The following is a 26,115-nucleotide window of genomic DNA, read 5'->3' as shown; positions in this document are numbered from 1 at the left end:
TTCTAAACAGTTTATGTATTTTTTCAAGGATATTTTGCTCATATACATGGAAATATACATACAAACTACATGCACACACATATCTATATAAATATCCATAGAATATGTGTGTATATAGTGTATACACATGTACATATATATTTCTACGTGTATATATGTGTTACATCAAGTTTAGCTTAAAGCTGCCTCCTTACATATTTAAGTTCAGCCTAAAGATTTTTCTGTATGTTGTGAACTATAACAAGTGGAGATGTAATCACTGAGTGTCAGCCAATCAAATGTAGCCAACTTTATTTGAACTGTGTTCAAACAAGGCAAACAGAGCTGTAACCAATCCAGTTGTTTCTGTGCCACACTTCCGTTTTCTGTACATCATTTTTGTTTTGCTGTCCATAAATCTTCGATCACATGGCTGCACTGGAGTCTCTCTGAATCTTTTGTGATTCTGGCGGCTGCCTGATTTGCAAATCAATCATTGCTCAATTAAACTCTTTTACATTTAATTCAACTGAAGTTTTTCTTTTAATACATGTATGTATGTAATATATATATATCTAAAGTTTAAGATTATTTAGGAATTTCTCATGTTATGAGTTGTCTGCTTGTTGCTGGATTCTTTCCACCGTATGTAACATTTACACAAATCAAATAAGGCTTTAGTAGGTTGCCTGTCTATTTCAATTCTAGGAACACCATGATCAGTTAGGCAATACCAGCGATATCTGCAGGGCAAAAACATTCTGATAAATGCTTTAGCTTTTCTTCCCATCACGGTAACTATGTCCATTTTGTGATTAAAGGCATAGACTGGGGACACAGAAAAACCTAGAAGCAAATCCTACTTGGATAGGTGTACTAATTTCCCATTACTGCTATAATGAATTACCACATTAATTACCACCATTTCTTCAATGGGCTTGAAGTCAAGGTGTCATCAGGGCTGTGCTGTGTCAGGAGGCTCTCGGGAAAAATCCATTTCCTTAACTTTCTGGCTTCTAGAAAGTGCCTTCATCCCTTCCCTTGGCTTGAGGCCCCTTTCTCCATCTTCAAAGCTAGAAATATAGGATTTTCATTCATTCTCAGTCTCTCTCCTATCGCCTTTCTTTCCCTCACTTCTTCTTTCATAATATGTTCTCTCTGACCCAACTGCCTTCATCTTATAAAAGCTCTTGAGATGACGTTTGACTGATCCACCAAGATAACCCAGAATAATCTTCCCATCTTGAGATCCTTAACACATCTGTAAAACCTTTAGGGTAATATAAGGTAACATATTCACCGATTCTGGGGATTCAAATGTGGATATTTTTTGGGAGCCAGTATTCACCTTATCACAGGTAGTGTTAAAAAATTATTTAACATCTACAAAATTTTCATAAAAACAAAGCCATTTCCCAGTAGATGACAGTAGCAACTGTCCTCCCACTCCAGTTGTGACAAGGTTCCTTGGCTGGGGTGGGGGTAGGAGGATCGCCAAAGGTTGAGAACCACTGCTGTAGTGATTACTATATACATCCTCAACTCACCACCCCAATTTATCACAAGAATCAAATTAGTATTTTGCCACTTTGTGAACATGTAAAAACTTCGTAAAAACAAAATCTACTTAATCTCTCTCTAGTTCATTGTGCTATTGATGTCACATATTTTTTTCTCTATATATTATAACCCCCAAACTTCACTGTGTTTTGCTTTGGTCTCCTTTCTTTTCCTTTCCTTTTTTTCTTCACAGGGTCTTGCTCTATTGCCTAGGCTAGAGTGCACTGGCACAATCTCAGCCCACTGCAACCTCTACCTCCCAGGCTCAAGCCATCCTCCCACCTCAGCATCCTGAGTAGCTGGGACTACAGGTGCACACCACCATGCTCAGTTAATTTTTGTATTTTTTGCAGAAATGGTGTTTCACCATGTTTTTCAGGCTGGTCTTGAACTCCTGAGTTCAAGCAATTCACCTGTCTTGACCTCCTAAAGTGATGAGATTATAGGTGTGAACCACTGTGCCCAGCCTGTGGTCTTTCATAGTCAGTAATTTTGAAAATTTAAAGTATTCTTTTATATTGATGCACCTATTTGACCTTTTTGGCATTCTTCATTCCTTCCTGCAGATCTTTGCTTTCATCTTGAGTTATTTCCTTTTAGCTTCAAAAGCTGGTGACATATTTTCTCACCTTTTGTTTGTTTAAAAATATCTATATGCACTTTGTTTATCAAATTCTAGTTTTTGTTTTCTTTTAGCATTTTGAAGATGTCATTTCCATTGTCCTTCGTCTTCCATTGTTTCTTTCTTCTTTTCTTCTTTTTTTAAGAGACAGGATCTGGCTGTGTGGCTCAGACTAGATGTGAATTCTTCAGTTTAAGCGATTCTCCTGTCTCAGCCTCCCAGGTAGCTGGAATTACAGGTGTACACTGCTGTACCCAGCTGTCACCAATTGTTTTCTGATGAAAGTCAGCCATGAGTTTCATTGTTGTTCTACTAAATATAATCTATTTTCTATGTCTACATTTAAGAATTTATGTGTGCATCTTAAAATTTTTCCTTTATTTTTGATTATCAACCAGTTTGTGATGACCTGGATAAAATAACTGATATTGTTTTCTCTGCTGTGTCCATTCTACTTCAGCTCTATTAAATACATTTTTAATTTAGTGCATTGTTGTTGTTTCAGTTATAGAAGTTTCACTTCATTTTATTTTAGTGGCTTTATCTTTTGAAATTCTCATTCTTTTTATCCATTTTGTCAATCTTATCCTCAGATTCTTTAATATATTTCAATAGTTATTTTAAAGTCTTTATTTATTCCAATATTTGAACCATTAGTGGATCTGCTACTATTCTGTTCTTTTTCCTCTTAATTAGGAGTTATATCCTGCTTCTTCACTTACTTTATAACTTTTTATTGGATGCCAGAAATTATGTAATTAAAAAAACTCTACAGCCCTTGGCATACTGCCTGTTATTTTATTCCTTTTTTATGTATGTGTGTATATATATATATATATAATTTTTACTTTAAGTTCTGGGATACATGTGCAGATGTGCAGGTTTGCTACAACAGTTATACATGTGCCATGGTGGTTTGCTGTGCCTGTCAACCCGTTTTAAGCCCCGTATGCACTAGGTTTTTGTCCTAATGCTCTCCCTCCCCTTGTACCCCATCCCCTGACAGGCTACGGTGTGTGATGTCTGCCCCCCCACCTCACTGCTGTGCCCATGTGTTCTTATTGCTCAACTCCCACTTATGGGTGAGAACACATGGTGTTTGGCTTTCTGTTCCTGTGTTAGTTTGCTGAGAATGGTGGCTTCTAGCTTCATCCATGTCCCTGCAAAGGACATTACTCAATTTTTGAAATATGGAATGCTTCACAGATTTGTGTGTCATCCTTGTGCAGGGGCCATGGTTAACCTTCTGTGTATCATTTCAAGTTTAGTATATGTGCTACCAAAGTGAGCACAATACTATCTTCTAAAAGGAATGGCTTGTTCTTTCCTTTGTCTGTAACTTAGGGAAATATGTCAATCTTCATAATCCAGATAGAATTTGAGCTGGTTTGTGGGCTGGGATACAGCTTTAGTTAGCTTTATTTCATCTGTGTTTTCAAATGTCTTTAGGGCTAACTTGGTCTGTACTGTATATATTAGAAACTACGTTTTCTAGTAGACCTTGGGATCTAAGCACCAGAAGACTATAGAGTGCTCATTCTGCTTTTCCAATTCCATTTTCATACCATTTCCACACACTCAACAAAAGTTTCATGGGGAAAACTCAGCAGGGAAGAAGAACAAGTTCTTTGCATTTGAAACTCCTGAAGACTTCAATCCCTTCATACCAGCCCACAAGGTCTGCAGGCTTTCCTGTATCACAGCAGAGTTCCAGAGACGGTGATAAGCCCAGTCTTCCACCAGCCCCTGTGGAAATTCAGCAGAAGAGAATTTGGCCACTGATACCTGCTCACCTAAATATATCTTATCCTCCCCTGTGATTTCATTTTGGATCATTTTTTTGTCTGCAACTATCTAATCTTTTAGATATGGGGGAGATGGGGAAGATGATCCAGTAATTTTTAGAGTTTATCTGGTAGGAGAAATGGTCCCTCAAGACCCTCTACATCTTATCTGAAGGCTGTAAGTTCTTATCTTTTAAATACTTTTAAGATCTCTAATGATGTCCCTTTTTAATTTCTGCAATTTTTAAGCAGAGTTTTCTCTCATTTCTTTGTAATGAGTCTTGATAGGTGTTTATCTGTTTTATTAATCTCTCAAAAATACCAATTTTTAAATTGTGTTTTCTATTTTGAGTTTTTTCTCGTTAACATTCCCTTCTACTTTTTTTTTGCATTTAATTTGCTATGCTTTTTAGCTTCTTAGGAGATGGTTAAATAATTTTTTCAGATTTTTTCAAAGTATGTGTTTGATCTCTGTAAGCACTATTTTATCTACATTCCACAAATTCTGATAGCTATACTTTTAATATAATTCTATATTTAAAACAAATATATAATTCTATATTTAATTATTCAGCTTAAAATATTTTCTAATTTGCTTTGTTATTTCTTCTCTGACTTGTGGGTCATTTAGAAAACAATTGCTTAATTTATAAACGTTTGGTGATTTTCTAGTTATCTCTTGGTTGCTGATTTCTAACTTGCTTCTACTGTGGTCGAAGTACTGATTCTGGCTTCATGGCCCATTTTGGTAAATATGCATGTGCATTTTAGCAGAATGTGTGTTCCGCAGCTGTTGATATAGTGTTCTATATACATACCAGTTAGGTATCATTGGTTAATTGGCTTGTTCAAAAATATATCTCTTCATTTTTCTTTTTGTTCTATCAGTTACTGATATGGAGCTGTTCTCAACCTATAAATGTACATTTTGTTTCTCCTTTCAGTTTGATCACTTTGTGATTTGTATTTGAGCCTGTGTTATTAAGGATATACACGGTTATATTCCACCAAAATTAACCTTTTGTTATCTCAAACTCTGCTTTTTTACCGGTACTAATACTTCCCATCTTGAAATCTTGGTTTCATGTTACTGTACCTACAGCAGCTTTCTTTTGATTCGTATTTGCAAGGTACCCTCTTTTTTGCCCCTTCTAGCTCTTACATATGTCTCCTGCAAGCAACATTTGATACAGTTATTATTATTTATTTCTCAATATGGCTATGTTTGTGTTTTTAAAGGATATTTAATGTCCATTTATGTTTAATGTAATTGTTGATATATTTGGTTTTAAATCTGTTATCTTTGTATTTTCTATGTGTCCCACCTGTTATATTTTTTTCTGATCTTTAGTCTTTTAAATTAATCAAATATTTTACTATTACTCCTTTGCCTCTATTGTTTCTGCCTCTACTCTTTCTCTCACTCTCTTTTTTTTTTTTTTTTTGATAGAGTCTTGCTCTGTTGCCCAGGCTGGACAATAGTGGCAAGATATGGCTCACTGTAGCCTCAATCCCCTGGGTTCAAGTAATCCTCTCACTTCAGCCTCCCGAGTAGCTGAGAACACCAGCATGTACCGCCATGCTTGGCTAATTTTTGTGTTTTTTTTGTAGAGACAGAGTCTCACCATGTTGCCCAGGCTGGTCTCAATCTTCTGGGCTCAAGTGATCGTCCTGCCTCGGACTCCCTTAAGTACTAGGATTACAGGAGTGATCAGCTTCTTCTCTTTATAAAATTTTATATTATAACAACTATATTTTAGATTCTATCCTAAACATTACAAGATACATTTTTGACCTAGTCTACTTCAAATTTTACTTTTATTATTTCTAGGATAAATCAAAGCTTAAAAACTGTAATTCTATTTACCATTCTCATCCATTTTTTTGTGTTGTTGTCACACAAACATTTTACAAGTTTAATTATGTATAAAATAGACTACATTTGTATGTGTTTAATTTTTTTGCACAAGATGACTTTTTTTTTTTTTGAGACAGAGTCTTGCTCTGTCACCAGGCACCAGGCTGTAGTACAGTGGTATGATCTTGGCTCACTACAACCTCTGCCTCCCAGGTTCAAGCATTTCTCCTGCTTCAGCCTCCTGTAGAAGCTGGGACTACAGGCTTGAGCTACCATGCCCAGCTAATTTTTGTATTTTTTTTTTTTAGTAGTGATGGGGTTTTACCATGTTGGCCAGGATGGTCTCAATCTCTTGACCTTGTGACCCTCCAGCCTCAGCCTCCCAAAGTCTGGGATTATAGGTGTGAGCCACTGCACCTGGCCAAGATGACTTTTATTTAAATTAATCCATGTATTTACTCTCCTTTTCTGCAAGTGTTCCTCTATTGGGAATCATCTTCCTTCTGCCAAGAGAACCTCCTTTAGTAGTTTTCTAATGTTACTTTGTCAGAGGTGTGTGAATCAGACCAACTCCATCTTAAATAGGAGCTAGGTAAAATGAGACTGAGAACTACTGGGTTGCACTCCCAGATGGTTAAGGCTTTCTAAGTCACAGGATGAGATAGGAGATTGGCACAAAATATAGATCAAAAAGACCTTGCTGATAAAAACGGTTGCAGTAAAGAAGCCAGCCAAAACCCACCAAAACCAAGATGGCCTCGAGAGCAACCTCTGGTTGTCCTCACTGCTATACCCCTACCAGCACCATAATGTTTACAAATGAAATGACAACATCAGGAAGTTATCCTATATGGTCTGAGAAGGGAAGCCATCAGGAACCCACCTCTTGTTTAGCATATTTTCAAGAAATAACCATAGAAATGGGCAACCAGCAGCCCCCAGGGCTGCTCTGTCTGTGGAGTAGCCATTCTTTTATTCCTTTACTTTCCATATACACTTGCTTTCACTTTATGGATTCACCCTGAATTCTTTCTTGCTCCAGATCTAAAAACCCTCTCATGGTTCTGGATTGAGACTCCTTTCCTGTAACAACTCTAGTAATGACAAATTATCATACTTTTAGAAATATTTATCTGGAATTGTTTTTATTTTCTGTTAAATCCCAGCTTCCTAAGTAGTGAGCTCATTTATTTTTATTATTTCCAATCAGTGAGGTTGTCAGAATCTTTTGATTGCTACTTTCTGATTTGCCTCTATGCTTTTCTCTAAAAGTTGGCAAGAGCATTATGGAGGGGAAAAAAACAATGAATATAGGGATTTTTCTCAATACATTTTCCTTCTCGCCAGGATCTTGATCTACCGAATCCTGGCTGCCTTAATTATTCTCTGATGAATGTAAAGTTTTCTTTTAATAATGTTAATTTATTTTTCTTAGATTTCCTAGTTGTTTTCAGTGGAAAGTTTACTGTGAATGAAGCTTCTCTGTGACAGCTAGAAGTAGAATCTACAAAGTATTGTTTGTTTTTAATGAAACATATGTATTAAAAGGAAGTCTCTCCTCACCCATATGGTGGCCTTTCAGATATTTTCCCACAGCTTCTACAAAGCCTGTCAAGCTTCTATTCTCTAGATTAAATGGCTGAAGTTGTTTAATGTGACAAGATCTCTAGACCCCTCCCCATTCTGGTTTCCCAACTTATCTTTTGACTTTTTTTTAAACCAGAGAGCACACAGATTATCATTCCTGGTTTTGGAGTCAAGTTACTTTTAAATCCTGGACCCCTCATATTAAACGCCTGGCCATGAGCAAGTTAACTTATGTAAGCCTTTGATTTTTCACCTGTAAGATAAAGGATGTTACCAAGCTTACAGAATCATTTTGAATTAAACGGATACCTCCGTAGAGTAAGCACTCAATAAAGTTAACTGCTGCAGCTGCTTTCATGTTTGCATACTTGTTACCTCTTTGGCAGGACATCCAATTGGTATGCATTCTTGGTATTGTCCTAATGGGTTTGCTGAATTTTTTTGTGTCTCTGTTTTTTACATGTACCTGGTTTAGTTTTTACTGTGTAAAAACTGTAGCATTATCCTCAAAGAAGGTATAAATCTGAAAATATATCTTTCCTCCTCCTTAACACCTCCCTCTTCTTGGCCGAAGAAGTGGGAGAAAAGATGTTTTTGGAAAAATTTAATTTAACCGCAGGAATACCATTTAAACAGTAAAGCATTCTCCCCTTCTTCACAATGACTCTTTATCAGGATTTCATTTGGCTTCCTTTTGTTTTAGAGAAGAAAATTAACAAACATTTTGGATGCAATCTTAAGCCAAGGTCGGCAGCAGCTGCTGTGCACTTGTTTGAAATATCTATTTTCTTCCACTCATTTCTGACCCTTCTGAATCCTGTTATCAGTGCCTGCACATTTTTGGTAACTGATTGTCATTATATTGTAAGGATGCTGCCTGGATGATTGCTCCTCAACCAGAGATGTCAGCCAGCTGAAACATACCAGGAGACAACAAAGGACATTCCTGACTTGGGGAAAAATGGAACGGGAGAAATTTACATGTGTTTGACATTTATATTCTTTTGAGTAGCATTTGTCTCTTTGAAAATTCCCTGAACTTACTACCTCAAGCAGAAGAATGGAATCTAAATGCAAGGGAGAAAAGAAAATCTGCTTTGAAGATGGGGAGTAAGATGAAGAATTAGAGGTTCGTCTCTTTCTTTTAAGGCCTTTTTGGTTATGGAAAAGGACAGAATTGTAAAATTAACAAGGTCACAATAACTTTAGTTCCTGATGTATTGGGGAATAGTTGTATTAAAAGCAATAATGTGTTTAAAGGCTTGTCAAACCAATGTTTCCTCATAGCCTCTTTCTACCTCTCTTTTGTACCAAAGAGTGCTAGCCCAGGTGTTTTCTTTGTATTATTGATTACACGTAAAGTAGAATACCTTGAAATGTTAAGTAACATGTGGAGGTCTCTGTGCTGGAACAATAGAAGTTTATCTGCATGCTGAGCTTCTGATCTCAAATGGTAGAATTTCACATAAGACTGATAAGCCCAAGTGATTAAACCCCAGAGGCATCACTAGTGCCCTGTCTCAATCTTTATTTTACTTCTTAACAAATGCAGAACTCATCAGCTGGTGCATGCTCTGGAAAGCAAGATTAACAGAATCTTATTTTCTAATAAAGGGTTGGCACTAGTGGGTGATGCTTTTAGATTATACATTGAACGTATTTACAGTGCCAGAGGTACCTTCAACAGTGGTACCTTCTTGCATTATCCAAGACCTTTGACATCAGGGATACTTAAAAATGCAATACCTAGATTTATGCTATTTATTTAGTTAAAGCAGCTAGTTTTAATATTTTAGACAGTCTAAACCTTTTTATCCCCACGTTTTCTTTGGGAGCCTACTACATAAAAGGTAATTTTTTGAAACAGAGATTCTGGTGGATGCAAGGCAGCAAGAGACTGTCCTATTGCTTTCCCCTTTATCCTGATGAAGTCTCTCTGCTGCATCTCAACACAATTCATGGGCTACAGGAAACAGAGCTGACAAAACACCAGCCTAAGGAAGCCAGTGAGACATGTGCATTATCAGAAGAGGGTTGCAGTGACCAGACGTGACCCTTACAGGCTCATTAAAGCAGCGACATCACTGGGAGGAGGAGGCGGCTTTCTTGTTAGTTCTTTCACAGAATTAATTGTTTTTCAGAAAAATAGGATTGTTCTGGAATTTTGTCATTTCTGTGATTATAATGCCCCGAGGATGTTTTCAGAGACTAAAAGAGGTGGCTAGGAATCATATAGATATTTTTCTGTTTTCTTATCTTTCAGATGGCTTCATGTAATTTGTCTCTCCTTTTATCTGTCTACATGTGGTGTGAAAGGAAAATAAAATATTGGGACCCCAAATTCACTATGCCACAGGGAAAAGTTAAGCTTGGAAGCTGAGTCACAAAAATACCCCCAATTCTGCCATTCCTTTTGTTCCTAAACTTGATAGCTACACATAGAAGGCCACATGTCTCCACGGGGGGGCCCCCTTCACATTGACAATGTCAATTAACAGCTTATCTTCACAGGTTTAGAACAAGAGGAGACTAGAAATTGTCCCTCCCATCCCAAGATGAATACATATTTGACTGCATCCTCTACTCTGTTTATCTTATGTAAAAATTCAGACTTACTGAGCATGAGATGAATACATAATTATTTCCTCTACGCCTCCTTTTCATGTGCAACATATGGGCTCAGTAAGCCTAATTCAGAGCCTCACAAGAGTGTGATGATAGCCTTCCCCCCGTTTTCTTCTTCCCCCTTTCCCCTCCTGCTTGCCTTTCTCCTTTAAATATTGAAGCCTTCAAAATCTTCTTTGGAAAAAAAGATTACGCTACAGATTCCACTGTGGCTTGTGTCTTTTTCCCAGGCACATCCTCAACCTTGGAAAAATAAACCTCTACAGTGATGGAGATTTGCCTCAGTCATTTTCTTTGATGTATAGCAGTCGTCACTATGAGGCATATTTGCTCTCCTGCTAATTTACATGAGTTTTAATCTGGGCTCTATGGAGTACAAAAGATATAGATGACTGGTATGAAATATGTCTGTAAAGTAAAATGAAAAACTTTGTTTCTAGCTTATGGAATTTGTGGAGTGGGTGGGAGGCTGCGGAAGAGATGAGGATTCCTGAAGAACCTCAAAGCTAGGCCTGTCTCTAGAATTTGAGATGGATCATTAGGTGTTGTCCTAAACAAATTAGATTTTTTTTGAATTTGAAATGACAGACCCTGGCTTCAGCAAGAGGAATTTATTGGTTCACGAAACTGAAAAGTCTGGGAGTAGGGCAATCCTCAAAATTCATAAAGTCATCTGGTCTCTTACCCTTGCTTTCTGTGCAACGTTTCTCTATATGGGCTAGCCTCAGTTTTTGCTTCTTCAGATTAGATTCATTCTTGCATCAGGTACAGGGAAAGGTATGGACAGTGGCATTACTGCAACAGTTTTAGGCTTTACCCAAGCCAATTTAGGAACCCAAGGAATAAGAGAGACAGTTTCTTTCCCTAGCATCAAATTACAAGTCTTAAAGAAGGATTCTCTTGACTAGTTTGGGTCACATTCTTAAATGTAGGTCAATCAGTGATCAAAGGGCATGGAGATACTATATTTACTTCTGTATCTCAGTCAGAATATTCATGATTTTTACCTCAGTTCCATCAGCTGAGTCTATTTGGTCATTTAAGAATGCCACATGAGTCTATTTGGTCATTTAACAATGCTGGGCACTGTTGTTCATGCCCGTGATCCCAGTACTTCAGGAGGCTGAGGTAGGGGATTGCTAGAGCCCAGAAGTTTGAGATGAGCCTGGGCAACATAGTGAGACCCTGTCTCTGTAAAACAAATATACAAACAAAAGTGAGACACTATCTCTATTTTTTTTTAAAAAAAGCAACAGTGAGATGCTGTCTCTATGAAAAAGAACAAACAGAAAAACATGCTACATGACTGTTACTTCTTTGAAAGAATACCAGTATTTGCATGGAACCCTCCAGACCTCCACTCAGAAATTTTGGCAATAAAAACACAGTAGCTACTTGGGATTGATGTGGCTCTATCAGGAAGAATGAGAAACAAAGCAAAAACAAGGTGTCTGAATGGAATTAAACAATGAGTGTAGTCTTAATCACTCAGAAAGGGCAAACACTACCCTTCCCATGCCATTGGCAGGCTTCAGTTGTCATACTGCTCTTTTCTGTGAAGTCCAGACATGGACTCACAATCCTTTTTTTTTTCTTTTTTGAGACAGAGTCTTACTCTGTCTCCCAGGCTGGAGCACAGTGGTACGATCTCATCTCACTGCAACCTCCGCCGCCTGGGTTCAAGCGATTCTCCTGCCTCAGCCTCCTCAGTAGCTGGGATTACAGTTGTGCCCTACCACACATGGCTAATTTTTCTATTTTTAGTAGAGATGGGGTTTCCCCATGTTGGTCAGGCTGGTGTCGAACTGCTGACCTCGTGAACTGCCTGCCTCTTCCTCCCACAGTGTTGGAATTATAGGTGTGAGCCACTATGCCCAGCCCAGAATCATTTCAAAATAGCCCTCTAGGAACTCAATATTGGTAGGCAAAATAAGCTTATTTAGCATCCCTGACATAACCAGAAGTCCCCATACTTCATCCTTCTCTCTTGTTCCTCTCCAGCGTTCCAGAACCTGGGTGCATCTTTGAAATTCTAAAAGGTGGATTTAAATTTCTTAGTAGGGTCTATATGGGTATGTGGAAATCACAGGATGCTGCTCAAGTTGTTTTTGTTCCATTTGAAAAGAATAAGGCAATTGACTAATGAAAACATAGGGTGTTGAGGCAATAAAGAAGCGTAGGGGTATTTTACCTCTCATTTTCTTCTAAAATCCACTTTTCTAATGTTGTTAACTTGTTGGCTGGCAGATTCTTACTGATGTTGAGAAATAAGCCATATCTCCCCCTCCACTCACAGCTTACTGTTCACATTATTATAACTTTATTATTTTACTATCTTCATCAATCTGAGTTTATTCTTCCAAGTGAAGGCAATTAAAATATTTTAGCCTACAATGTATTTCTCTGACATACTTTGACATGGCTGTTACTAGGCCAGCGCACAGAAGTGGCCTTACAAAGCTGTCTTTTTTTTTTTTAAATTGTATTTTAAGTTCTGGGATACATGTGCAGGATATGCAGGTTTGTTACACAGGTAAACATGTGCCATGGTGGTTTGCTGCACCCATCAACCCAGCACCTAAGTATTAAGACCCACATGCACTAGCTATTTATCCTAATGCTCTCTCCACCCCTTACTGCTGCCACCCCCACCTCCAAGCTGTCTTAACTGGGGGAAAATGTGCATCTGTAGAGAATCCATGTCCTCTCCATTTTCTGAGGGAGGCTTTATCTACATAACAAAGCCACCTTTGCTACCCAAGGTCTTTTCCTTTCTCTTTCTCCTAACCTCTGTCTTGCCACTAAATGTGTTTCAAGCCATGCTCTGAGTGTAAACTCTTTACTGTGGTCTCAGGGCGGTATATAAGTTTCTATAACTCATTGGGAAATTGAGCCTTCATTGCGAAGGCCCCCATGTATACACATTAATTAAACATGTTATATCTTTTCTCCTATTAAACAGTCTCATGCCAGTGAATTTTTAATGAACCTTTAGGGGCCAAAATCCTATGACCCCCATGTAGGAAATGCTTGTCCAAGAAAGTAAATGTTACAAATAATAATATCGCTCTGTTAAGGTGGTGTTCTTCCTTCCCTAGTAAGAGAAACTCAGCTTTGTCCCATAAGGTGTTTGGATGATATTTTAGAAGAGTCGACACTTGACAATGTCAACAGCTACTTGGCTATGTATTTAAGTCCAACATATATTGGGTGACTTCTACTGTAAAGAACTTAGAACTTGTGTGGAATAAGCTAAAAAAAAATATGATGACCAAGGCACAGTTCCTGTTCCCCAAATCCTCACAAACTAATGGAGATGTATGAGGCAAATAAGTGCCATGATAAAGTAATATTAACAGGTAGTTTGAGAGGAGAAATTAGTTCCAACCAAGACATTTCACAAGCCTTCTTGGAAGTGGTATGTTTAAACTTTGCACTGAAGTTTGGCTAATATGTCCCAACGGGAATGAGGTGAGGGAGAACATTCTAGACTGAGGATATAGTAGCATGAGTCAGGGGCAATGAAGTAGAAAAAGTGAGAATGTGTCTCCAACTCAGGTAGACATGTGGGCTAGTATCAAGTAGTGAGAAATGAGGCTGAAAAGTTGGATACAGATCCAAGTTTTACATACTTGGAATGCCAGAAAAGAGTTCCAAGTCATTTTTTATGCAGTGAGAATGTATGGAAGATTTTTGAGCTCACTCTCTACTTCTTCACTCTCCCTGTTCTGTTCTTTCCTTCTTTTCTCTGAGGCTGTCTGCCTCTGTCTCTTGCTGTCTCTCTTTTCTTTCCCTTTTCCACAACCTACAATCCTTTTTTCTCCCTCACCCACTCCTTTTCCCTTAATCGACTGTCTTCCTGATTATCTTTCCCATCTCTTTGGTTTGCAACCTTTCATTCCCTTTTGTGCTTTCCTTCCCTCTCTCATCTTCTCTCCATAGTTTACCTTGTCTCCAGCTCTTCCATCTCATCCTACTCACTAATTATCTCCCTACTATAGAAGTCTTGTTCCTGTTGTCCCTTGTCTCCTTCTTGTCTGAGATCCCTGGCCCTGCCCCAGGGTCATCTTTCTTGTCTTCACTCAGTCTTTCTCAAACACTCCCCTTCTATACTTCTATATGCACATTGTCCTCATTTCTTTTTAACATAGTGTTACTTGCCGATCTTCATTCTTTTCTCCTGCAGCAGCAAGTCTTTCTCTTTGTTTATAGGATGATGGCACCTTATTTCCAGCCATATGAGCCAAAGGCAAGGCCTCTTTTCCTGCAGCTCAAAAAGTATCTTGGCATAATGTCTTGAATATAATATAATATAATATAATATAATATAATATAATATAATATAATATAATATGGTTGTGCCATGATTTATTATTTCCCTGGTGCTCAGTTTGTTATGGGTTTCAGCTTGACATGTAATTCTGTAAAAAAATTTTTTTAAATGTTACTTCAATAAATCTAGTTTCAACTATAATTAATATTAATCATTAGCATTAATCATCGTGGCCAGGAGAATGGGTACTGACAGTAGCAAGGCTTTGTATCCCTGCACAAGCCTATGGCTAGCAGCTTTTCTAGAACCACAGAGACTAGGGAAGAATTGGCTCCCAAGTCAGCAATGCTGGACAGACCAGAAACAGTTGATGTTCACTTTGTGATTATTATAGTTCCATTTTGCACATGAGAAAACAGACCTGGGGTATTGACCCTCCTTATCACAAACACTGACTGAAACTGACTTAAAATCCATTTAACTTCCCTACGATGTCTTCATCCTCTTACTAATTTTAAATGAAGTGTCTTCGCTCTGAAGTGTGGCTGCAGCTTCTGTATTACAAATGTAGCAAACGATTTGGGGGAGCATTTGAATTATGGCAGCTGATCTAGTCTGCCGTTTCCTCTTTCTCTCTCTCTCTCTCTCTCATTCTCTTTATCTCTTTCTCTGTCTTGTCTTTTTCCTTTCTTCTTCTTTTCCTCCTAAGAGGATAGCTGAGGGGAAGGAACACAACTCATTCTTTTTTTTTTTTTTTTTTTTTGAGATTGAGTCTCACTCTATTGGCCAGTCTTACTGATCTCAGCTCACTGCAATCTGCCTCCCAGGTTCAAGTGATTCTCCTGCCTCAACCCCCCTGAGTAGCTAGGACTACAGGTGTATGCCACCAAGCCTAGTTAACTTTTGTATTTTTGGTAGAGATTGGGTTTTGCTATGTTGGTCAGGCTGGTCTTGAACTGCTGGTATTAGGTGATCTGCCAGTCTTGGCCTACCAAAGTGCTGGGATTACTGGCATGAGTCACCATGCCCAGCCACAACTCATTCTTCATTTGATTCATTAGTTTGCATTTTCTTCTTCTTACAAACATAACGTCCTAACATTTCTAAGTGCAGATTTCTTAATACTGAAGTACCTACCTGCCAGGCTGCCAGAGTCCAGCTGGGTAGCCTGGTGAGAGACTTTATGATGATCAGACCAGAGCATGATTCTCTCATCAGAGCAGGGAGTGATGCCACAGGCTGTGCATTCTAATGTCTAAATAAATAAGCCGAATATCTTACTTTTTATCAAGATTAAAACTTTAAGCCGACTCAGCATGTGTCAAAACAGAATGGAAAGTATTAGTAAGTTCTAAGATCAAGAAAAGTGCCTTTGGTAAACTACAATTTCTTTTTACATTAGAGAAGAGGTTGCGTTGTTGTTTTCCATTTTAATATGTCTTTAATGGATTTATTTCTAAATCAAAAAGGAATAAATGTGCACACTTCAAAAGTTTGGGAAAGTATGTAACAGTACAGAGAAAAAGGAGAGAAAAACACTAAATGAGAGATGTTTTTTGCCTTTCCCCCTTTAATGTTTTTATATGATTCAAAAAATGGTGCTGTTTTAATTTTGCATCATTTTTATATAAAATTATAAGATTTGCTAATGTTCTATGCCATCCATGCAGTTAGAAAACATGATTTTTAATTATTGAATAAAATACAATATGGTTGTACCATGATTTTTTTGCTGGCGCTCAGTTTGATATGGTTTTCAACTTTTTCTCAATGATAAGCCGCTAAGCCTGGCGTATTCTTTCTGTGTGCATTTATTTCTCCCTGACTTCCTTGACCTGCATGTATAGTAGGTACAAAGTTCATAATGCAATTCTGTAAGAAATATATTTAAAACTTTACTTCAATAAATCTAGTTTCAATTATGAGGCTCTGTTACTTAAAGGTAGACAAGAAATATGCTCTCAATCATGATTGGAGCCCCTGAAGTCTCCCAGGTAGCCCCAGAAGTACAAAGCTCATGCTCTTGTCATCTGGTAATAGGGGAAGGTGGGTATGGAGACACAGCTGACACTGGGAAACACTGTTTCCAAAAAAAGCACTTTTATGAAACACCTTTCTGTAAAGTTCAGAGGCTTTTGTAACAAACAGGTGCCCAGATTTTAGTTATTTTGTGATGGTTGCTTTAGATATTTAAAAAACTTTAAGAAAGTAAACCATACTAATATAGTTCAGGCTTAAAATTTATCCCTTCCTAGAAGGGACAGCAATTTTAACATTGCTGAGAATTCTTTCTATTCATATTGTTATACTTTTAAAAACACAGGTATTCATAAATAGTATTCTTTTTGTATATGAAATGTGTATTTCAGTATTGTCACACTATATATATCATTTTTATTTTTTCCTCAACAATATGTTTTGAGGATTGCTCCAGTTTTGGTTATTAAGCAGAGGGGTCTTTCATCTTAACCTCTGTGTAATATCCTCATTGTATAAAAATACTACCATTTATTTATTCATTGTCCCTTTGATGGACAATTTTGTTCATTAAGTGATGTCCACACTTATTGTTAGATTTCCTATTTCCAGCCCATCTGAGGAGTTTGGAATGCTACTTATTGTAAATTTAGTTTGTTTCCCTTTTTAGTAGTGTGGGGAGAGCATCGAGTCCTGTATTTATTAGTAATTACCGTTTCCTCTTCAGTGAATTACCTTTGTCCACCTTCTTTCTTCTGTTGACTTGTATATATTTTACTTATTAACTTACAGAATTGTTTATATATTCTTTATACTAGTTCTTTGTTGAGTAAAGGCTTTCCTGCCCCCTTTTGAGAGAGAATCTGCTCTGTTACCCAGGCTTGAGTGCAGTGGCACAATCTCGGCTTACTGCAACCTCAGCCTCCCGGGTTCAAGTGATTCTACTGTCTTAGTCTCCTGAGTAGCTGGGATTACAAGTGCCCACCACCATACCCAACTAATTTTTGTATTTTTATTAGAGGTGGGGTTTCACCATGTTGGGCAGTGGGTCTCGAACTCCTGACCTCAAATGATCCACCCATCTTAGCCTCCCAAATTACTGAGATTACAGGTGTGAGCCACCACACCTGGCTGAGCAAAGGCTTTTTAACATTTCTTTTTTAGCCTGTGGCATGGTTGGTGCAGAAGTAATTGTGATTTCAGACCATGAATTTTAAATTATTGTAACTAGGCTCAAACACATTTTTATTATCCAAAACAGATACCATTACAATCAACACGTTTTTGCCAACAAGAAATAAGTGTTCCTGCAGTGTAAAAATTCTTGCTTCAGGATTTGACAAACTCTTGGCAAACATTTTCTGCCTCCTGCTGGTTGTGGAAGTGTTTTCCCGGCAAAAAGTTGTAGAGATGCTTGAAGAAGTGGTAGTCGGTTGGCAAAAGGTCAAATAAGGCAGATGAGGCAAGTTTGTAGCTCAGTTCATTCAACTTTTGAAGCCCTGGTTATGTGACCTGGAGCCAGGTGTTGCCAGGAAGAATTGGGCCCTTTCTGTTGACCAATGCCAGATGCAGGTGCTGCAGTTTTCGGTGCATCTCATTGATTTGCTGAGCATACTTTGCAGATGTAATGGTTTCTCTGGGATTCAGAAAGCTGTCGTGGATCAGACAAGCAGCAAGCCGCTGAACAATGACTATGACCTTTTCGGGTGCAAGTTAGGCTTTAGAAAGTGCTTTGGAGCTTCTTCTTGGTCCAGCCGCTGAGCTGGTCATTGCTGGTTGTTGTAGAAAATCCACTTTTAGTTGCACATCACAATCTGATGGAGAAATGGTTCATTGTTGGTGGGTAGAATAAGAGAAGATGACACTTGAGATTGACAATTTTTAAAAAGATTTTCACTTAGCTGATGAGGTACCCACTTACCGAGGTTTTTCACCTTTCCCATTTGCTTTCAAATGCTGAACCATAGAACGGTCAAGGTTGAGGTCTTTGGCAACTTACCCTGTAGTTATAAGAGGATCCGCTTTGACAATTACTCTTAATTGGTCTCGTCAACTTCCGACGGCCTGTCCCTATGCTCCTCATCATCAAGGCTCTGTCTTCTTGGCAAAACTTTTTGAACCACCACTGCACTGTACCTTCGTTAGCAGTTCCCGGGCCAGTGTGTTGTTGATGTTGCAAATTGTTTCCTCTGCTTTATAACCCATTTTGAACTCAAATAAGAAAATGGCTCAAATTTTCTTTTCTTCTAACATCATTTCCATAGTTAAAAATAAACATACAATAAACAGCAAGTAATAGTCATAGCAAAAAAATAAAATGATGTGAGAGATGCCCATTAAAATGATGTATAACACAATTGCATTTATTTAAGAATGTATTCCAGTGTCAAATGGTGAATTTAACAGTGCAGAAACTGCAATGACTTTTGCACCAACCTTTAAACTTCTGTGCCGTGAACACCACCATAATTCTTTATTTTCTGTTACGGTGGTGTTCATTGTATAGAAGTTTACATTTTTAAAGTAATCAAATTTTCCTTAATATTATGATTACCCTCAGAAATTATTTTTTATCATGTCTTTAAAAATCATATTTCTATAGTTTGGCTAAATTTTTTAAGTGTCCTTTTCCTCATTAGATCATCATTCATTTGGAATTTATTTCAAGGAATGTTTTGAGGTAGGAATCTAATTTGATTTGATTTTTCCATAGAGGAAACAATTTTCCTAGTATTATTTATTGAATACACCATCTTTCCCCACCAGTTTGAAATGACATTTCTGTCATTTCCAGTTTTCCACATATGCATGGATTAGTTTCCGGGCACTCTATTCTGTTCCACTGGTCAGTTGCCTACCTCTGTTTCAATAATTCTGTCTTAATCCAGATAACTCCATTTAAAAAAAATCTGGTAAGTAGTTTCCGTGCATTAGTAGTCTTCAAAATTGCTTTAGATATTCTTGGCCCATTAATCTTCTATTAAAATTTTAGCATCAGTTTGTCAGTGTACATGAGAAACCCTAGGTAGGTCTTTCATTGAAATTACATTGAAAATGAATAGATTACTTTGGGAAGATTAGATATTTTTCTGACATTGAATCTGCCAATATACAAGTATGGAGTATTTATTTATTCAGATCTCTTACATTCTACAATAATACTTGATAATTTTTTGAAGATAGGACTAATATATTTTGGCTAGATTTATATTTAAGTACTTCCAAGATATTGTTACTAGGTTAAATAGGAGAGTTTTTCCTATTATATTTTCTGATTGTCTTTTGCTAATGTACAGAAAAATTATTGATTTTATTTTCTAATCACATATTCAGCAAACTCGCTAAACTCTTTGATTAGCTTTATCACTGAAATGTGGAATTTTAAAGCAACTTTCTGAATCTATCAGATGATTAAATACTTTTTCTCTTATTTTTGTTTATGGTTAGTCACATTGATTTTCTTTTACATTAAATCATTTTTGCTTAACTGGAGTAAATTTTTTAATGTTTATATGTTTGCCTTTTTTTAATTGCATTTTAGGTTTTGAGGTACATGTGCAGAACATGCAAGATAGTTGCATAGGTACACACGTGGCAATGTGATTTGTTGCCTTCCTATGGGCCTAGCACACTTCTGCTGTGCAACTCTGCTATCTATGTTTGCCTTTTTATATATTAGTAGAATCAACTTGCATATGTTTTTATTATGGTAAAATTTCCTTAACATAAAATTCACAATTTAATCTTTCAAAAAATGTATAATCCAGTGGCATTTAATCCATTTACAATGTTGTGCAACCATCATCCTTACCTTTTGCTACCACAAAAGGAAACCCTCTGCTTATTACTCAGTGACTCCTTGTCCTTTTTTATCTCCCTGTCTATCCCCTGGCAACTACTCTTCTGCTTTGTCTATGGATGTTCCTCTGAGCATTTCATATAGAGTCTTACAGTATATTGCCTTTTGTGTCTGGTTGCTTTCACTTAGCATACTGTTTTCAAGATTTAGCCATGTAGTAGTGTCTATTAGTACTTCATTTTTATGTCTGTGTAATATATCACATGTAATATGTCATATTTTGTTTAGCCATTCATCAGTTGATGGACATTTGAGTTCATCCCATCCTTTGACTATTGTGAATATGCTACTATTAATATACAGGTACAAATTTTATTTAAACATCTGTTTTTTATTATTTTTGGCACATACCTAGGAGTAGAATGGCTGAGTAATACTGTAATTCTATGTTTAAGTTATTGAGGAGCTGCTAAACTATTTTCTACAGTGGCTGCACCATTTTACATGGCTATGAGTAGTATACATAAGTACCTATTACTTCACATCATCAGCAGTACATTTTCTGGTTCTTTGTAGCCATCCCAGTGAGCACAAAGTTATACTCCTTGTGGCTTTTATTTGCATATCCCTAATAACTAAGATGTTCGGCATTTCTGAATGTGCTATATTGACCATTTGTACATCTTATTTGAGGAAATGTCTATTCAAATCTTTTGCCCATTTTAAAATTGCGTTATCTTTTTTATTATTCAGATATGTGTTCTTTATATATTCCGGATACCAGATCCTTATCAGATATGTAATTTAAATATTTTTTCCCACTCTTTGGATTAACTTTTCACTTTCTGGTTAGTGTTGTTTAATGGAAAAATGTCTTTAAGTTTGAAGTCCATTGTATCTTTTTTTCTTCTGTTGCTTATGCTTTTGGTGTCATAGAATTACAAATGTTTTGCTATGTATTTCTATATTTTTCATCATGGAAGCAATTGGTCTGTAATTTTTTTGTAAAGTTCTTGGTGTATTTTGGAAATAAGGTTATGCTGGCTTCATAAAAAAACTTAAGACATTTTCCTTTTTTATTGTCTGGAGGGGTTTGGCAAAGATTGGCCTTATTTTTTCCTTTAAGTGTTTGGAATAATTCACTCATAAAGACCTTTAGGGCTTCTGTGTTCTTGGTGGGATGTTTGAAATAATTTAATTTCTTTAAGAGATACTGAAATATTCAGAATTTGTATTTCCTTTTGTCAACTTTGTTAAGTTTTTGTTTTTTTAAGGAAGTTTCTATTTAAACCAGAGTGTCAAATTTATTAGTATATGGTCATTCATCATAATCTGTTGTTCACTGTTTCAGTTCTGTAGGCTCTGTAGTAATGACCCCTTTTTACTTTAAAAATTGTTAATTAGTTTTTTTGTTAATCAGGTTTTTAAGGGATTATCAATTTATTAACCTTTACGTGGAAACAGCTTTCTTGAATTTCTCTATTTTTATTTGTTTTCTATTGCATTGGCTTCTGTTTTATGGTTATTCATTTTCTTAGACTTGATTTGTTGTTTACTTACTAGCCTTTTGAGGTGGATGCTTGGATAATTAGATTTCAAACTATTTTCTAATATATGCACTTCAGGTTGTAGATTTCATTCCAAATATTATTTCAACTGCAGCCAACCACCATCTAATTTTTTAAAAGGCAATTAAAAGATAATTTACTAGCATAAAATGTAAAATAAACTAAACATTTAAAATGTGGAATTTAGCACTTTTTAGGATATTCACAGATTTGTGCAACCATTTGTGCTACCTAAATTAAGAATATTTTCTTAATTCTGAAAACAATTTTATACACAACAGCAGTCATTCCCCATTGTCTTTTCCTCCCAGCCTCAGAAAATCACTAATCTGCTTTCTTTCTATATTCATTTGCCTATTCTGGACATTTCACATAAGTAGAATCATACATTGTGACCCCTTTAATCTGGCTTCCTTTACTTATCAAAATGTTTTCAAAGTTTATCTGTTTTGAAGCACATATGAGTAGTTTATTTCTTTTTGTGGCTAATAATCTATTGTATCTATATTGAATTTCATCTGTTCATTTGTTGGCAGACATTTTTATTGTGAAACTGCTGAGCTATTTGATGACTCTACTAAGAAATGACAAAATAGTTTCAAAAGTAGCTACACTATTTACAATCCCTCTGGCATCATATGAGAATTTTAGTTTTTCCACATCCTTACCAATCCTTGTGATTTTCTGTTTTTGATTATAACCATCCTAGTGGGTGTGAAGTTGTAGCTTATGGTTTTTTTATTTGGATTTTCCTAATGATTAATGATATTGAACATCTTTTCAAACGTCCAATAAGTACTTACTGGATATTTGTATATGTTATTTGAAGGAAATTTTTATTTAAATCCTTCAGCCATTTTTAATTGAGAAGTCTTTTTATTTATGAGTTGTAGTTAGTCCTTCATACAAGTATCTTTTTGTCACTATATAAAGTATCTTTATATCAGACATGTAATTTGTAAATGTTTTCTTTGGTTCTATAGTTTGTCATTTCATTTTCTTGATGGTGGATTTGAAGCACAAAAGTTTCAAATCAATGTTTTGTATTTATTGTGTTATATGTGATTTTGGTATCATCTCTAAGAAATAATTGCCTTATCTAAGGTCACAAAGATTTCTATGTTTTCTTCTAAGTGTTTTATCATTTTAGCTCTTACATTAAAGTCCGTGACATATTTTGAATTAATATTTGTATTTAGTGTGAGGTAGGTGTCCATTTTTACTCTCTTTTTAAATGAATAGAGATATCTCATTGTCCCAGCACCATTTGTTGATGCTCATATTCTTATTCAGGTGAAAATACTTTATAGTCTTTGACTCATTGCTAAGAGATATGGGAGGATCCAAGATGGCTGACTAGGAGCAACTAAGGATTGCAGCTCCCAGTGAAAGCACAGAGGATGAGTGGATGCTGCATTTCCAGACAGATTTTTATTGCCCACAGACCAGGAGATTCCCAGGTGCAGGAGCCCCATGTGTCGTCACCAGCATGGCTGGTTTGGCTGGTGTGGCTGCTTTGCCAGTGCAGTTCTCCATACAAAATACACAGGTCTGGGCACCATTTTAGCTGGCGATTGGTGCTCTGGGGAGGCAGAGTCACCCATTCATCTGATTAAAAAGGGGAGGTCACCGCACAGGAAACCACACAGATCCTGTCGCCTTTTCAACAGGCGACTGGAACACCTGGGAGAGTTGGCCATTCAAATAAAAAAAAAGGTTGTGAGGTAGGGAGTCACATGATCAGGCTTGGCTTGTCCCACCCCCACAAAAAAACAGCAATTGGAAATGCTCTGGGTTGAGAGTTTCACAGTAAGCACAGCTGAACCCGGGAAGGTCCAGCTCTGTGGGGGAAGGGTGTCCACCATTACTGAGGCACTCCACCACTATAGAGGTAGTCCACCATTGCTGAGGCAGCCTGCCATTGCTGAGGCAACCTGCCACTACAGAGAGAGTCCACCATTACAGAGGTAGGCTGGCTTTGCCAGGGCAGTTCAAACTACACCCATATAAACAGGACTGCAGGGAAGTTCACACGGCAGCTGAGAGGAGCCCACAGTGTCTCAGCAAAGCCTCTGCAGGCAGACAGTAACTAGGTTGCCTCCTTGCTGGGTAGGGCAGCCCTGATAAAAAGGCAGCAGCTCAATGGAAACTTATAAATAAAGCCCTAAATACCCAGGACAGAGCACCTGGGGGGAAAAAAAAGGGGTTTATGAGTTCTGCTACAGCAGACTTAAACGTTCCTGCCTAGCAACTCTAAATGAACAACGGAGATTACAGCTCAGCACTTGAGCTCCTATAAAGGACAGATAGTCTCCTCAAGCAGCACCCTGTCCCCTGTATATCCAAAGAGTCACCTCATAAAGGAGAGCTCAGACTGATATTTGGCTGGTATCCTTCTTGGACAAAGATAGCAGAAGAAGAAACTGGCAGCAACCCTTACTGTTCTGCAGCCACTGCAGGTGATCTGCAGGAAAGCAGGGCCTGGAGTGGACCTCAGCAGTCCTACAGCAGAGGGGCCAGACTGTTAGAAGGAAAACTAAGAAATGGAAGAAAATAACTTCATCATCAACAAACTGGACATCCACTCAGAGATCTGATCTGAGAGTCAACAACTTCAAAGATGACAGATGGATAAATCCAAAACGTTGGGAAGAAACCAGCACAAACAGGATGAAAGCACCCAAAACCAGAATGCCTCTTCTCCTACAAGGGATCACAACTCCTCACCAGCAAGGGAACAGGCTGGATTGAGAATGAGTGTGATGAATTGACAGAATCAGGTTTTGGAAGGTGGGTAATAAGAAACTTCTGTGAGCTGAAAGAACATGTTCTAACTCAATGCAAAGACACTAAGAACCTTGAAAAAAGATCTGATGAAATACTAATGAGAATAGACAACTTAGAGAGGAGTATAAGTGAATTGATGGAGCTGAAAAACACAACATGAGAACTTCATGAAACATGCACAAGTTTCAACAGCCAAATTGGCCAAGCAGAAGAAAGGATATCAGAGATCAAAGATCAACTCAATGACATAAAACGAGAAGGCTAGATTAGAGAAAAAAGGGTAAAAAGGAATGAACAAAGTCTCCAAGAAATATGGGACTGTGTGAAAAGACCTAATCTATGTTTGATAGGTATACCTGAATGTGATGGAGAGAATGAATCCAAGCTGGAAAATATCCTTCAGGATATCATCCAGGAAAACCCCCAACCTAGCAAGGCAGGCCAATATTCAAGTCCAGGAAATACAGAGAACCCCTTAAAGATATTCCTCAAGAAGAGCAACCCCAAGGCACATAATTGTCAGATTCACCAGGGTTGAAATGAAGGAGAAAATGCTAAGGGCAGCCAGATAGAAAGGTCGGGTTACCCGCAAAGGGAAGTCCATCAGACTCATAGAAGATCTCTCAGCAGAAACTATACAAGCCAGAAGAGAATGGGGGCCAATATTCAACATCCTTAAAGAAAAGAACTTTCAACTCAGAATTTCATATCCAGCCAAACTGAGCTTCATAAGTGAAGGAAAAATAAAATCCTTTTCGAATAAGCAAGTACTCAGCAATTTCATCACCACCAGGCCTGCTTTACAAGAGCTCCTGAAAGAGGCTCTAAACATAGAAAGGAACAGAGTACCAGCCACTCCAGAAACATACCAAATGGTAAAGAGCATCATCACAATGAAGAAACTGCATCAACTAATGGGCAAAACAGCCAGCTAGCATCAAAATGGCAGGATCAAATTCACAGATAACAATATTAACCCTAAATGTAAATGGGCTAAATGCCCCAATCAAAAGACACAGACTGGCCAACTGGGTAAAAAGCCAAAACCCATCAGTGTGCTGTATCCAGGAAACCCATCTCACAAGCAAGGATATGCAAAGGCTCAAAAATAAAGGGGTGGAGAAAGATTTACCAAGCAAATGGAGAGCAAAAAATAGCAAGAGTTGCAATTCTCATCTCTGATAAAATAGACTTTAAACAAACATAGATTAAAAGAGACAAAGAAGGACATTGCATAATGGTAAAAGGATCAATGCAAGAAAAAGAGCTGACAATCCTAAATATATACGCACCCAATACAGGAGCACCCAGATACATAAGGCAAGACTTAATGACTTACAAAGAGACTTAGACTCACACATAATAATAGTGGGAGACTTTAACACCCCCTTGTCAATATTAGATCAACCAGACAGACAATTAAAAGGATATCCAGGACTTGAACTCTGACCTGGACCAAGCAAACCTAATAGACATTTACAGAACTCTCCACCCCAAATCCACAGAATATACATTCTTCTCAGCACCACATCACACCTACTCTAAAATTGACCACATAATTGGAAGTAAATCACTCCTCAGCAAATGCAAAAGAATGGAAATCATAACAAACAGTCTCTCAGACCACATTGCAATCAAGTTAGAACTCAGAATTCAGAAACTAACTCAGAACCACACAGCTTCATGGAAACTGAAC

At 37.4% G+C, this 26,115-nt stretch overlaps 1 long non-coding RNA gene and 1 other non-coding gene across 2 annotated transcripts in view; one reads left to right on the top strand and one right to left on the bottom strand.

Annotated features, from left to right (window-relative positions):
• LOC144581157 (uncharacterized) overlaps positions 1-26,115 on the top strand; it is a 178,506-nt gene that overhangs the window by 51,039 nt on the left and 101,352 nt on the right. The gene's annotated exons all lie outside the window — the stretch shown is intronic.
• On the bottom strand, positions 3,346-3,453 carry LOC118151840 (U6 spliceosomal RNA). The gene has a single exon (XR_004740245.1). It is a non-coding gene; the product is annotated as a U6 spliceosomal RNA (small nuclear RNA).

The sequence above is a fragment of the Callithrix jacchus genome, chromosome 2 (genome assembly GCF_049354715.1).
Source record: "Callithrix jacchus isolate 240 chromosome 2, calJac240_pri, whole genome shotgun sequence".
In the NCBI taxonomy this organism is placed as follows: domain Eukaryota; kingdom Metazoa; phylum Chordata; class Mammalia; order Primates; family Cebidae; genus Callithrix; species Callithrix jacchus.
This window is presented reverse-complemented; position numbering and strand designations above follow the sequence as displayed.